We start from the raw sequence: 13,253 nt of genomic DNA on the forward strand, positions 1-13,253 counted from the left end.
ATTTCAGTCTCTGAATAGATGCGAGTACTATGGCAGAACAGCTGTCAGGTCTCACAGCCCTGGTTACAAGAAATAAATGTTCAGTGCTTGTTAGCCTGGCAGTGACAGCTCCCTGGGAACTCAGTGAGAGAACTGTCTCAGAGAGAGACAGAAGAACCGTAGCTTTTTTCATTGTGTCCCAGTTGGGCAACTGGTAGCTTACCCCATGGGCAGTAGGACAGCTAGGTTAGAAATACCATCTGCAAGAAACCCCTATGTCCATGCAGCATTTCATGCCTCTTCTCTTGTGCAGGCTTTGAGGTTCGTGCTGGGGGCTGCAAAGTTACTGGGACAGTAAGAAATATATGGAGAGTGAGAAGAAGAGAGAGGAGGAAGAGAGCAGTCAGGGTCCAGGGTCTTCCAAGCAGAAACACTGATTCAATATAGCACAATGACAGCTCTTGCATGAACACGTCATGTTTGTCCACTATTCAACGGATGCTGTGCAAAGTTCCTCAGAAAAATACCATTTCTTGCAGCTCACTTGATTCTGAACCCTTGTCTTGATAATTTTAAAATTAAAATTCAGTTTTCTGTTGGTAGGGAAACTTTCTTGGTTTCTTCCAAAGGGGAAAAAGAAAAAACAGCTTCTTTACGTGTGTGGAAATTCCCCACAAGGTAAAAACTCACATTTTCTGCTGGTTCTGTGGGTTTGAAATTTTCATGTTAATGCCAGAAGTGTTACTAGATCACCTCTGGTGAGATGGGTGAGGTGACCAGTTTCTGCAGCACAGTGGATCCCATCGCTGGAGGTATGACTTCTGGCTCTGGCATTCCAGCAAACCCAACTGCTTGCTTTTGCCGTTGCCCTGTTCTACCAGATGTATGTTTCCAGTAAGCATGGTCCAGTCAGGAAGAAAGTTAATACCACTGTTTAGAACTGCCCCAACAGCAGTTCTGCAGCTCTTGCAACATGTAGTTGCTGGGTGCTGTATCAGTTTGCATCAGTACCATCCCCGGGGGTCTCAGTCTTGCAGTCTGCTGAGCAGTGCAATCACAGCCAGAGCCTGTTTTTCCAAAGCAATTAAGCCACACAGGAGTCAGATCTTATCAAAAGTCCACGGTAATTAGTCCTGGTCTTCAGTTCTTACATTAGCAGCATTAGTTAGTTGGGACTGTGAGAAATGACAACTGCTCTGGGTGGCGAAGCTGGAAGAGCCGCGCCAAGGTGGCAGTGAACCAAGGAGCCCTTCCTTGTTCAGGTCAGGAGGAAAACGAGTACCTGAACATTGCAATGACCTTCATTTAATATAATCAATATTGGTCTATTTGCTTATAAAATAATGAAAAATACATAAAAGTACCTTCCTCCACGGTCTTGAGAGTATATAAGGTTTTAAAATTTAATAAAGGATAGTGATTAACAGTTCTGTTCTGTTTCTGCACTAGTTAGCACAGCAAATGTTAAAAATAGGGGATTTTGAAATACTTTGTTACAGGTAGGAAGCAAAATGTGAAAATGGAAAGTACTGGCACGTCACATTCTTGCAAACACAAAGAACAATGTTCTGAAATGTACTTCGCTTCCCTGAAGAAATGGCATGAAGTGTTTGTGATGGTGAAGGAAGGGCAGCTTTGCCACGCTTACCGCAAGGAGCCATTTGATCATTTCAATGCCACTGCAGAAGTTCAGAGGTTAATAAGGCTGCTCCAAAGAGGTATAAAACAATGTCTGTGAAAAAGGAAACATGAAGTAAAAGTTACTGAGCTTTGCCAGGATATTTGTCATGTAAGTGTAAAAGAGAAGCCCGGCCAATAGAAGCAGAACATGACCTGTCAGCATTTTCTCTTCATTGCAATATCATTGTACAGCTACAGACCAAGCAGTAAAGCAAATAAATAAAAATAATAAAAATATAGTTTGTCAGGCTGAGCCAGATTCTCACGGTAGGTATTCTATAAACAACTGCTCTAATTCATTTTGATAGAACATAATTGGCTTTACAAGGTTTTAAGAGCTTTCTTCTCATCAGGACGAACACAAAGACAAAACAATGTATTTTATACTAGATGAGTTTTGCAATTTCTTTTAGGACTGTAAAATAATTCCTTTGTACAAAGCAGTGGGTGGCAAATGTTTTCCTGCCTGCAAGTTTCCACTATGGGCATACAAAGTATTTTGCTGAAGTGAGAGCACCGACAGCTACTGCTGAACACGTTGGAGGTTGTAGATCAACAGGGCTACGTTTGCGTGCGGTGGGGCGCCCACCGTGCTCATGCATGGCAGGGTGGGCTCACGTATTTGGCTGAACAACACCTAGAGAATATAGCACCAGTTCTGGCTGTGCTCCTATTGCACAGAGGGTTTGCAAGGTCTCTGGTGCCCTCTTTTCATGGAGAAATGTAGGCAAGTCAAGGTGGAAATGAAAATTGTCAAAGGAAGAACTGTGTTCCTCATTTCTTTCTAAATCAAATTTATTTGGGATTCAGAGCACGCCCTGGGATTTATGATGTGAAGGAGAGAATTAGTGATTCTCATGCAGAGAGCACAAGGGGCTTTGCTTTTACTATCAGGACATATTTTCATGAGAAATGCAGACCCTGACGTGGCCTAGACTCAATGTAAATTGGCCTCTTATGAGGTGACTCAAGAAGAGAAGGTCTAATGAGATGTGAAGAAGCTTTTAAAGTACAATATACTCTAATCAGTGTGTGTATGTGGCTTAAAGGTAACTTCTGTCAGCACCTGAAAGGGAGCATTTAATACTTAGTCCCCAAAAAACATTAGAGGCTCCGTATTCTGTGTAGGCTCTGCACAGAAAATTAACATCTATTCCACGAATTATAACAACCTTTAAAACCCTTAACGGCTCTTTGATTAAAGGATATCAAAGGCTTTATGATCATGAAACGATTAATCTAACACGTAACTCCACCGGGGACATGTTTTCATCCTCCCTTTAGCAAATGAAAAACAGGGTTAGGATCCATTTTGCTCAAGATCCTACCAAAATCCAAAGGCAGAACTGGGGCCGTGCCCACAGCCTCCCACTCCAGAGCTCCCTGGACCAGACTGGCCACCTCACAGCAGATGGCCTTGTCCTGGCTCTGTGGCCGCATCATCTCAACCAACAGAACAAGATTGTTCCAGTTTGTGTGGACAGCCTCTGTGCCCTCCATGGGTCACACCACGGCTGTCCTGGGGGCCATGGGAGGGCTCTCCCGGAGTGAGTCGTGATGCTTCCTCGTGGGATGGATCAGCAGCTCTCCTGCGGAGAGGTGAAAAGGCAGAAGCTAATCAGCAGCAGCGAAGCGACTTTGGAAGGATGCAGACCGACAAGATGAGATGGCAGGAGATCTCTGCTCTGTAGCAAATTACTGGCAAAAGGAGACAGCGGGGGAAAAAATAAGACTGTGGATAATTTGTACCTAACAACCAGGCTGAACCCATGTCAGAGCTCTGGCTCTTATACTGCCAAACTGAGGGAAAATCTGAACAAAGTTCAAACTTCATTGCTAACACCCATCAACGTAATGAACAGAGAAAGCATCTGTGATACGACGGTGCCAGACTGTGAGGAAGGCTTCAGTCAGAAGTTTTCCTAACAATTTCTCCTTGCAAAATGCCTAATGCAATGCAGGTACGGGTGTACCTTAGTGTACGGACAATTCAAAGCAACCCCTTTATCGGGGAACAAGGGAGAGGGGCCTGAGACAGCAAAATAAAGGAGGACATTCATGAACTTGATGGACCTAGCCTGTCCTTGGCAGACTGCCCCGGCTGTGAAATGCGAGCAACACGAGTGCCCAGTGAGAAGAGTGATGTGGCAGGGACAGCCGAGCTGGGCGAGTGTATCTGAGAAGTGCCTCGGAGCAGCGATGTGGGGTAGAGAGGGGCAGGAGCTGAGCGGGTGAGGGGCTGGAGCCCACCATGGCCTGCGCTGAAGCCATGCCCGTGCTGGCAGCTGGTGTGTAGGGCATGGGCACTGCTTGGATGCAAGCGTGTCAACATCTCGTGGTCACTGCAGCCTGCTCTGAGACCCACAAGAAGGCTTCCAGAACTATTTAAGGTACCCAAATCCTGAGCTCCCCAGGGTCCAAAGAGAGGTAAATCCTGTCCAAACAGCTCTGTCTCCAGGAAACAGGCTGATAAGGGGCTAATAAAGGAAACAATAGTCATTAATTCAGGAACCTGTTTTAAATCCCTTTCTTAAACCGTCGACTATGTCTTGTAAACTCATCTTACTTGTCTTTAACATATTGAAGTCCCTGGAGAGAGTATCGAGGTAGCACTGAGGGTAGCAGGGAGTGTTTTCTGTGCAGTATAAAGCTGGTTGTGATCTTGTGGATTAGGTGGGACATGAGGCCTTAAGTGGCCACTTGCGAGGTCTGGGTACCACCCGTGAGGTCTGAGCACTGCCATCCCTGGGAGGAGAAGAGGACAGCGGTGGATATCACCTGCACTGCACCACAAGCACTGGGACAGAGAGCTGGAGCAGCACAGCCCGACGAGCAGGGTACCCCGGCACCCCGCGGGCAGCCGAGCATCGCCGTGTCACGTCCACAGTCAGCAAAACAGAGGCAGCCCATGACAAGGGCTTCTCTTGCAAAACACAGCAATGTAACCTTTGAGCTGCTAATCATTTTTCCTTTTTGGCAGCCAAACAAATGTTACAAAAGAGTAATTCTCAGCATCCATTGTACCCTGAGGGTTAACAAACATGTGTAAGAAGAGCTCCAGATAGAGAGCTAGCAGCCTCTGCTTCTCTGTTAGTGTGTGGAGAGCTTTACTGAGGCTTGAGGGATGATGGGAGTTGTCTTTTCTTCTTCTTCTTTTTTTTTTTTTTTTTTTTTTTGAGAAATAAGGTCACAGAAATTGTCAGAGGAGCATGTGGAGCGATTATAGCAAAAGCACAGAAGCCTGTTAGAGGAACTTCCTGATTTTAAAAGCCTGACTTGTTATTTTACAGTAAGACTGTAAAGCACAAACTCTCCCCCAAAGAGCCAGGGAAAAGCGTGGTGGTTTGCGCAGGGCGTTGACAGAAGTTGGGGTGGGAGTGTGCAGAAGGGCAGGGATCAGTATCCATGTGAGATGGCTGACACTCATCTCACGCAGGGGTGGAGCCAGCAGCCTCCTTATCATGGGGGGACGCAGCACCCATCACCCTGCCACCCACAGCTGCTGCCATCCCACTGTCACTTCTCAGTGATGCTAATTGCTGATCATGGGGCTGTTTCTAGTGGACAGGCCTAGACCTCTCCTTTGGCAGCTTCTCCCTTTGCTGGGCAAAGAGGCTGAGGCCGGAGCAAGCCCAAAGACCGAATTATTGCTCGGTGTCAGCAGGACAGGGATACGGTATGCAAGGGGTGGCGCAGGGATGCCCATCTGGGGCCAGCACCCAGGGCAAAGGGGTTCAAGTGCTGTCACTTCCTCAGCAACAGCACTTGAGTACACATATCCACCAGGCCCTGCTGGTATCTGATTTCTGATACCGAGTCCACCAGAGCCAGCAAAACCCGCAGGAACAGCGCTGGTGGCAGAACTACGATGTCAGAGTAAGACTGAAGTATCACCAGGTAACCTGCTCAGGACCCAATTTAACCGGTAGCAAGTTATTAGCTTCTTAAATAGTACTTTAAAATTGTGATGTGGAAGCCATGTTTTCACAAAGTAGCTGAAGCAGAACAAGCTCAGATAATCATCAGCCTCAGCGTGTCCCTACAGCTTTGCCTGGCATCTCTGGGAATGAAGCCTCCCGCTGGGCTGACCTCCCTCACCCCAGCCTGCTCTGCTTTTCCCCAGGTTTGCGTGTGCTGGGGGTATCACTGCTGACCCCAGCCACCCTTGCTGATGATTTCACTTTTAACTTGCACTTTGCACTGAGCCGCGCCGTCAGTTCCCAGGCTGCGGGAAGGGAAAAGCTCCTCGTGGGCAGCCTGCAGCGCAGCGCTGGGGCAGCGAGGCTCACTGTAACATTGAGAAACCACATCTTGTGGTGCTTGGTTAATTTAGGAGCTTACCAGGTGACACCAAGAGACTGGGTGAAGGCTCTAGCGACACCTCCATCAGACCATAGCCTGCAGCCTGGGCAGTTTTCTTACAGAATACGATGAATTCGGTGTATGTGTGAGCGGTGAGCCAGGGACGACAAGCTTTGTTAGAACAGAGCAACATTTCCTTAACTTTGCTGTCTTCCCTACAGGCTGTGGAGGAAGTGACTAACCCCTGAGCAGGCAGTCACGGACCCGGTGAGAGATTTCAGGTAGGTGTTGGAAGCTAAAAATGTGCTGGTGCCCTGTCTAGTCTTGGTGGTATTAGTCAAGCATAAGTCATAGCTCTACACCTAGGGCGGACTTCCCCATGGAAATCATAGATTGCTAACTTGGAGGGAGGAAGCAGTGGGGATTTTTTACCCAAAGATGATAAAATAAAGGTCTCCAGCTGAGAGATCCATTTTGGGAGAGGAAAGATAATTTGCCAGAACAGGGGACAGCTGAAGTGAATAATGATATTCTGCTGCAAGTTGTGCTGCTCAAAAGCCAGTCAGACCAGTGCAGTTGCTAGGGATCTGTACCTGATTTCTCCAAGTGAGAATTTGTTCCGTTCATCTGAGGGGCTTAAAAGGAAGATTGTAATAACGCTGAGCATTTGGCTTCCATCGATCCAACGGCTTCTACCAAGGACAAAAAAAGAGCTGTGAGTTACAGGGTCTGCATTTTTGTAACTAGGCTAGTTAACGTGATGTGGCTTGGCAGAACTTGTGATTCCTCCTAACGTGGAGGCGAGTTACCAGATGTATTTTCAGTTTGCCATCTGAAGTAAAAAACTATGCTCTCCCCTTCCCAGTTTTACATGGGTAAGGCATCAAATACCGCACCAGATTTTAAGAAGTGAGCTGAAACCGTGCTCCCCACTCAAACCAGCCAAACCCTCCTGGTCAGCCGCACTGTAGAAGACCACAGCAGTCACAGCGTGGAGTTAACATTGTCCAGAGGCCAGAATCGTCCCTCCTGACCCCCACGTCCATCAGGTTCCAGCTCGACTAAAATGCAGTTACCTTTCTCCTAGCCTGCACCTCTGCCAAGGGCCCCAGTGCAGAGTCACCCTGGGGGCTGGCCCCCGTGAGCCCCCCCCCGCTGCCTCTGCTGCCCTGCCTGAGCAGCTGGGAAGGCAAAACTGCAGAACATGCTCTCAAAAGGTTAAAAAAGAAAAATGCGATAGAAATGCTGGCCAAGTAAAGATCAGCATTGGAAGCTTTCTAATTCTCAGTTTGAGCTTGGACATGTGGAAAAAATAATAGTCATGAAAGGACTTGCAGGCCCTCCCAATCTAGATGAAGAATAAACAATACAAAGGGACACGGCAAAGAGAGAGAAAAAAAAAAATAGATAAATTGTGATTATCCTCCCAGCAACTGTAACATGGAAATTAGGACAGGATACCAGGCAATGTAATGCCAGTATATGCATTGGAAAAGTGGAAGTGGCCACGAAGGGGATTAAATATAACTGGAAAAACAGCTAGCATCAGTTACGGGAGAATCATCAAAATAAGCCAGAAAGAGAAAGGGAATGGGGATACACAACAACAGCCTTCGCTACATTGTTCACAGAAATGTCAAGGGAAAACACAAACCCGTCCAGCCACACAAAAGTAAAGCGAATTGTTATCTGGCCAAGCAGGACGACATGTCTGGACAAGAAAGAAAACAATCGATCCCTGTGGGTAACCTAAATCCAGCAAAAAGAACAAAAAGGTTCAAGTATGTCACGTTAAACTGAAAGTTCTGGGTTTTGTTGTTGGGTCTTTTTTTTTTAATTCAATAACAAAACATCTAGGAAAAAATGTAAGTACTGTTGCTGTTTCAAAGCAGGAGGCGGCGCAGAACGTGCAGCTCAGAAGAGGTGTGTGAGGGCACGCGTGTGTGTTCAGTCACCACAAGGAACATCTCTGGGTTCGGAGGGCCGATTAAAGAGGAGAAAGTGCACAGTGCACGGGTGTGGGTCTGTGCCGGGGAAGCCCCCGGCACAGCCAGGCTGCTGAGCCACCCTCCGCCACATCCCAAAGCTCAGCATGGCTAGGGCCGGGGCCAGAGGGGAGCAGTGCTGGGCTGGCTGATACCGCAAAGTAACTTGCCACGTGGGGTGGGAGCGCAGCAGGCGATGGTGCGGGCTGCTGGCCGGTGCTCTGCTCGGAGACGCGAGTGGGTGAAAGGGGTGGTTCTGCCAGGGCTGTGCAGGGGACAGGTGCCACATACAGGGCCATGGGAGCTGCGCTGGCGGCCGGAGGTGAAAGGCGGACAGCCCCTGGCATCGGGCAGGCTCTGCTGGGGACCGTATCCTGTGCCGGTTGCTCAGGGTGAGCACAAGCCGCCTGCACAGGGTGGCCAGGGTGCAGGAGCTGCGTGCTCACGTGGAGGAAGAGAAACCATCTGGCAAGGGCTGTCCTCTGAGTTACAGCTGGGGTGCCCTAAAATTATCGGAGCGGAAAGCTCTGGAGGAAGTGTGATGGACCACGGTGGAGGGTGTCACTGTGCGAGGCTGTGACTCCTGTTGCGCCGCAGCAGGCCAGGTACGCCACAAAATGCAAGCAACTGCTGCAGATCCCCAAGTTGTACAGACACCCCCGCTTTGGCCCTGCGAGGAAGGGGCCCATGTAGAAGTATCATCAGAGACAGAGTATAAAACCAGGGCAAACTGCCCACACTTGTGTTCACCTTCCCTACCAGCCAGGACTGCTGGCACCTGGCTCCCTGCCTGAGGAGGGAGCTCAGCCCTGGGCAGGCGGCGTGTGCTCCCCTGCCCCGCGGAGAGCTGGAGGCGCTGGGACAGCGCTGCTGGCCAGGGGATGGGGGAGGCAGGGTCCGAGCTGGTGGGTGCAGTTGTGCTGGAAAGGCTTCAGTAGGAGCTGTGTGGCCTTGAGAAATTTTGAGTCAAAGGTAAGTTTTTTGAAATGCCATCTGTGTTTGCAAGAAATGCTGGTGTTTGCAGGGAGGCAGGAACCGCCGAGATGCCTCCTGGTTGGGGGGGTAGGCCGGGAAGTTCCACAGATAGAGTTCCAGTTGGACCTGCTGATGAGTTGGGTTCAGGTAGTGACTTGCACCAAGTGCCTTACTGGGACAGGGCTCATCTTGGAAAGCCCATGCCAAAATCCAGCACCCCTGGATCTGCTTCAGGGTCCGGGGGCTCAGCACCACGTGCTCCTCGGCTGAGCCTGATGCAGGGGGTACCACCTGGGTGCTGAGCCAGCAGAGCTGCTGGATGGGGCATTCCCTGGGTGAGTTGTCCTGTTTTAGAAGAAACAGAGATGGTGACCTTGTAGGTGAGCAACAGCAGCAGCTCCAGAGCAATGGAGCAGGTCTGCCCTTCGCGCAATGCTTGTATAAATGCTCCTTTTCAGGCATAAACACATGACTGACCTCAAGCGAGTGGGCGAGCTGTGTTTTTTATTGCTATAAAATGATGCAGCGTTTACTGACAAAAGCAGATCAGGCAGCTGGTGGGGATTTTCAATCACAGAAAAGATTCAGTGGTCACTGAATGTTAATCCACAACTGTTTACAGAATCGTATTGTTACCACAGCATGTTGTTTTTCCTGTGCAGGAGTTAAAGAGTCTATTTTAATACAACATAATGATGTATGGTTATTAACTGACATATATATATATATATATAAAAAAACAGAGCGTCTGTGAAAATTACAGCTTTTAGAGGCTATGCAGTAATTTTATTTATGTATATATAATGGAAATCTAGATACTTTATATATAAATACATCTAGCTATGTGGGATATGTCCTACAGGAAACAAAGGAGGCTGGTGATAGATTCACATAAAACTTTATGATGTGGTTTTCTGGCTTTCAAGATATTGCTGATTTGTCTATTTAAAGACAAAACAAAAAAGCCTGAAACAGTACTTCAGAGACTTGGTTGTAAGCTTTCATGTTTAAATATCAAATGACTGTATTAGCCTCCTCCTCCTTTTAGTGTTAACTAATCCAAAGGAAAAAGGCAGCAAGGGCAGATAAGGCATTGGGATGGGACTCAAGGGGGTGACACAGTTACGCCTGCCCGCGCTGCCACAGTGGATGTGTAAATGCACATAATGGCTGTTTTACTCCCACTCTTAGCGCATGAAGTTTATGAGCTCGTGGGCCGCCTATTACTTTATAACCTAGAACTGGGGCTTCTAGAAAGCAAAGAATTAAAGGTAAAGTCGGCCTTTTCCAAACCCGGAAGAATTTGCTTGCAGAAAGGGTGCCGCAGGAGTGCGGCACCCCAGAATTGCTCTGCAGAGGATTCCAGCCTCACCAGCTCTGCTTGGGATTGCTCGCCCCGTGACCTTGTGAGATGCTCAGGTCTCGCCTAGATGAAATGAGCTTTCACCCTTTCAAGCAACGTAAGCATGCAGGCTGCTTGGAGAAGGTATGAGAGCTCAAGGACTTAAAGACGTTTAATTGGTTTATGGAGCTAAACTCCTTAAAGAACTTAAGCTGCTGCAAAAAGGGAAGCTGGTTTAAATCCCCGGGTCTCCCTGCTGGAAGGCTAAGCCCTAGTGTGCTACAGGGTGTCAGGGCTGGGCTGTGGCTTGGCTACTGTAAAGCAGCCAGGCAGCCCTCCGGAGGGGATGGGATTCCTGGGTGGCACAGGAGGTGTCATGGTCAGGACATCTTGTTCGCCCGCTGCTTTGGACTAGTGAAACAGTCTGGGAGGCTGCTGAAAGCAGCTGCTGTTTGGGGAGGTCTGAGTGCTCTTTCACTTACCCTGGGAACTGGAAAGTGAGAGATCCATGAGAAATGGAAACCAACAGGTCTGTTAACACATGGTGCCTTGATTTCTACTTTGTTGGGCTGGGGGTTGTTTTGGGTTTTGTCTGGTTTCTGCTTCAGCTGCTGGCTCTCATTAGGGCTTTTATTATTAAAATACCCACTGTTATTTCCTTGGGAGAAAATATAAAGTCACTTCTCTTTTTAGCAAGGTAAGAGCTTTAGCTATTCAAGGTGGGCACAGTAAGGCATTTTGTCCGCAGTTATTCGGTTTTGTGCCGCTTCCTTGTGCTGAATCCCAGCCTTCATTTCTGCTCTGCCCATTATTAGAAAGACGCTGGAACAGCAGCTCCAGCATCCACCTCAGCAAAGCCGTATGGGATGTAAAGTCCCTTTCCCGGTCTGCTCTGCTGCTGCAGCCGTGAGCCCATCAGCCCTTTTGGCACAGCGCTGCACCAAGGCGTTCCCGCGGATCTGCGGTGTTTGGCATGGTTTGTGATTGCCTCCAGGATGCAGTGCTGTGGGCAGTGTCCCAGCTGCGCCAGGCTGGCACGGGGAGAAAGGTCTGTGCCATGGCCCTTCCACCCCGCTGCACACAAGCTGGGCTTGCACGAACCGGGAACAAGCTGCAGAGGTGAATGTTTAAATGGGTTTAGGTCACTGAGCCATGTGCGCATACAGGTGTAGCCCTGTGCCTCTTGCTATGCTGCGGCTTTGTGCCCTCTCTGAACTATGCAGCAATGATTTGGGATTTGTTTCCAGGTTATCAATAAAAGCAGGGAATACACCCGGCCTCAGAGCTGCGCAGACACATCCCTCGCCCACAGAACTTCCATGGCTAAATATCAGTGAATAACTGGCAGAGGCTGTAGTGAGACTACATATCAGTGAATGACTGCGCAGCGACTTCCCGTTCTTCCCAAGCCGCTAAACAACTTGTCAGATTTAATTTTTAAAATGTTTACAGCCTCAGCTGACAGCTGCGCTGTGCAGCAGCAGCAAGGCGGGCGCCCCTACCCACTGCTTTCCCAGCGTGGCCAGTATCCCGACAGACCCTCACGGGAGCTGTGCTGCTGGTTAGCAGACTGAACACGGTGTTACAGACATCATTGAAACTTGGCTGGAAGTTATACGCTGGTTATTAATATACAAAGATAGAGAATGTTTAGACAGGGCTGGCAAGGATATACAGGACTTATTCATGAGTTAGTGTTGGAAGAGGACTCGATTGCTCAAGGCTCAGATGAGCTTCCCCTTGCTTTTCCCATCCTGCAGTCACACACACACACACACACACACATTAAGCAACCTCCCAAAGACGGGATACATTTCCCTTGAGGAAAAGAGGATTTAAAAGGCTCTGGCACTGTGTGTGCCCGAGTGTGTTTGAAATGTTCAAAGTTGACAAACTACTGAGATGAAAAGCAACTTGGAACTAAATAGAAATTGGAGTGAGAATAGAGGAGGCTTCCCTGAAGATGTTTAGTAGGTCACAGAGGGCAGGTTTTGTTCCAGTGGGCTGGATGGGGGATAAATGACGATTTTTGTGGTTGGGGTTTTTTTAATTTTTTTTTACTTTTTTTTTTTTTTTCCCCTCTAAGAAAAGGAGAAGCAGGGGGTCTGGGAACTGCAAATGTGTAACTGGGACTTGAGCAATGATGTTGTGGTTTTTTTGTAGCTGAAGAAAAGGTTAAAATTGTGTCATTTTGTGAGGCACAGGTTAGGCTTGCAACACGACTAAAAAAATCTGTTTCATTTACTAAGAATATACACAGACTGACACGTGACATTGGAAAGGTTAAAAAGATAGGATAAAGTTGTTTGGTTGGTTGGGTTTTTTTTCATTTTTTAAATTACATTGAACGGTGTCCCTGCTTTTAAAGTTACTGCGTTTTTTTTCTTTCCTTTGGGGAAGAGGGGGGGGGGGAAACCCAGCCAACACCCTGCCCCCAAAACCCCGTGCCCAAGACTTTTATCTGACAATTCCTCTAAGCCAAGGGTGATTCAGATACCAGTTCCTTCTTAGCTAACCACCAAACTTCAGTGGTTTGGATAAAAGGGAACTGTGGTCTGAGTCATCCAAGGTTAGCATTAGGTTGGCAAAACCAAAACCATGCCTGCAAGATTTTTTAAAAGTCAAAAAAACCCTCTGCCTGTCTGCCAGAAAAGTTACCACAACTTGACTTGCTTTCACAAAAAAAAAAACCAACATATGCCACATGATATTTTGACTGATAAATTTAATGTGATTAAGTGATTAAACTGTGCTATGTCAGTTTTCTTTGGTTTCTTTTTCCTGAGAAATCTGTCTGTGAAGAAGCAGCAGTTATTTTTTCCCATAATTGCATCTGTTTCAGGGAGCAGACAGATGTTGGGCTGAAATTCTTTATGGTATTCACAAACCCCATTGGGATCTGATGACCTAGTAACATATAGCTACTGTTCCTTGCACAGCGTTTAAAATGGTTGCCGCTTTGAATGAAGAAATCACTTTGCAGAAGATGG

This window comes from Falco cherrug, chromosome 15, assembly GCF_023634085.1.
Source record: "Falco cherrug isolate bFalChe1 chromosome 15, bFalChe1.pri, whole genome shotgun sequence".
NCBI lineage: Eukaryota > Metazoa > Chordata > Aves > Falconiformes > Falconidae > Falco > Falco cherrug.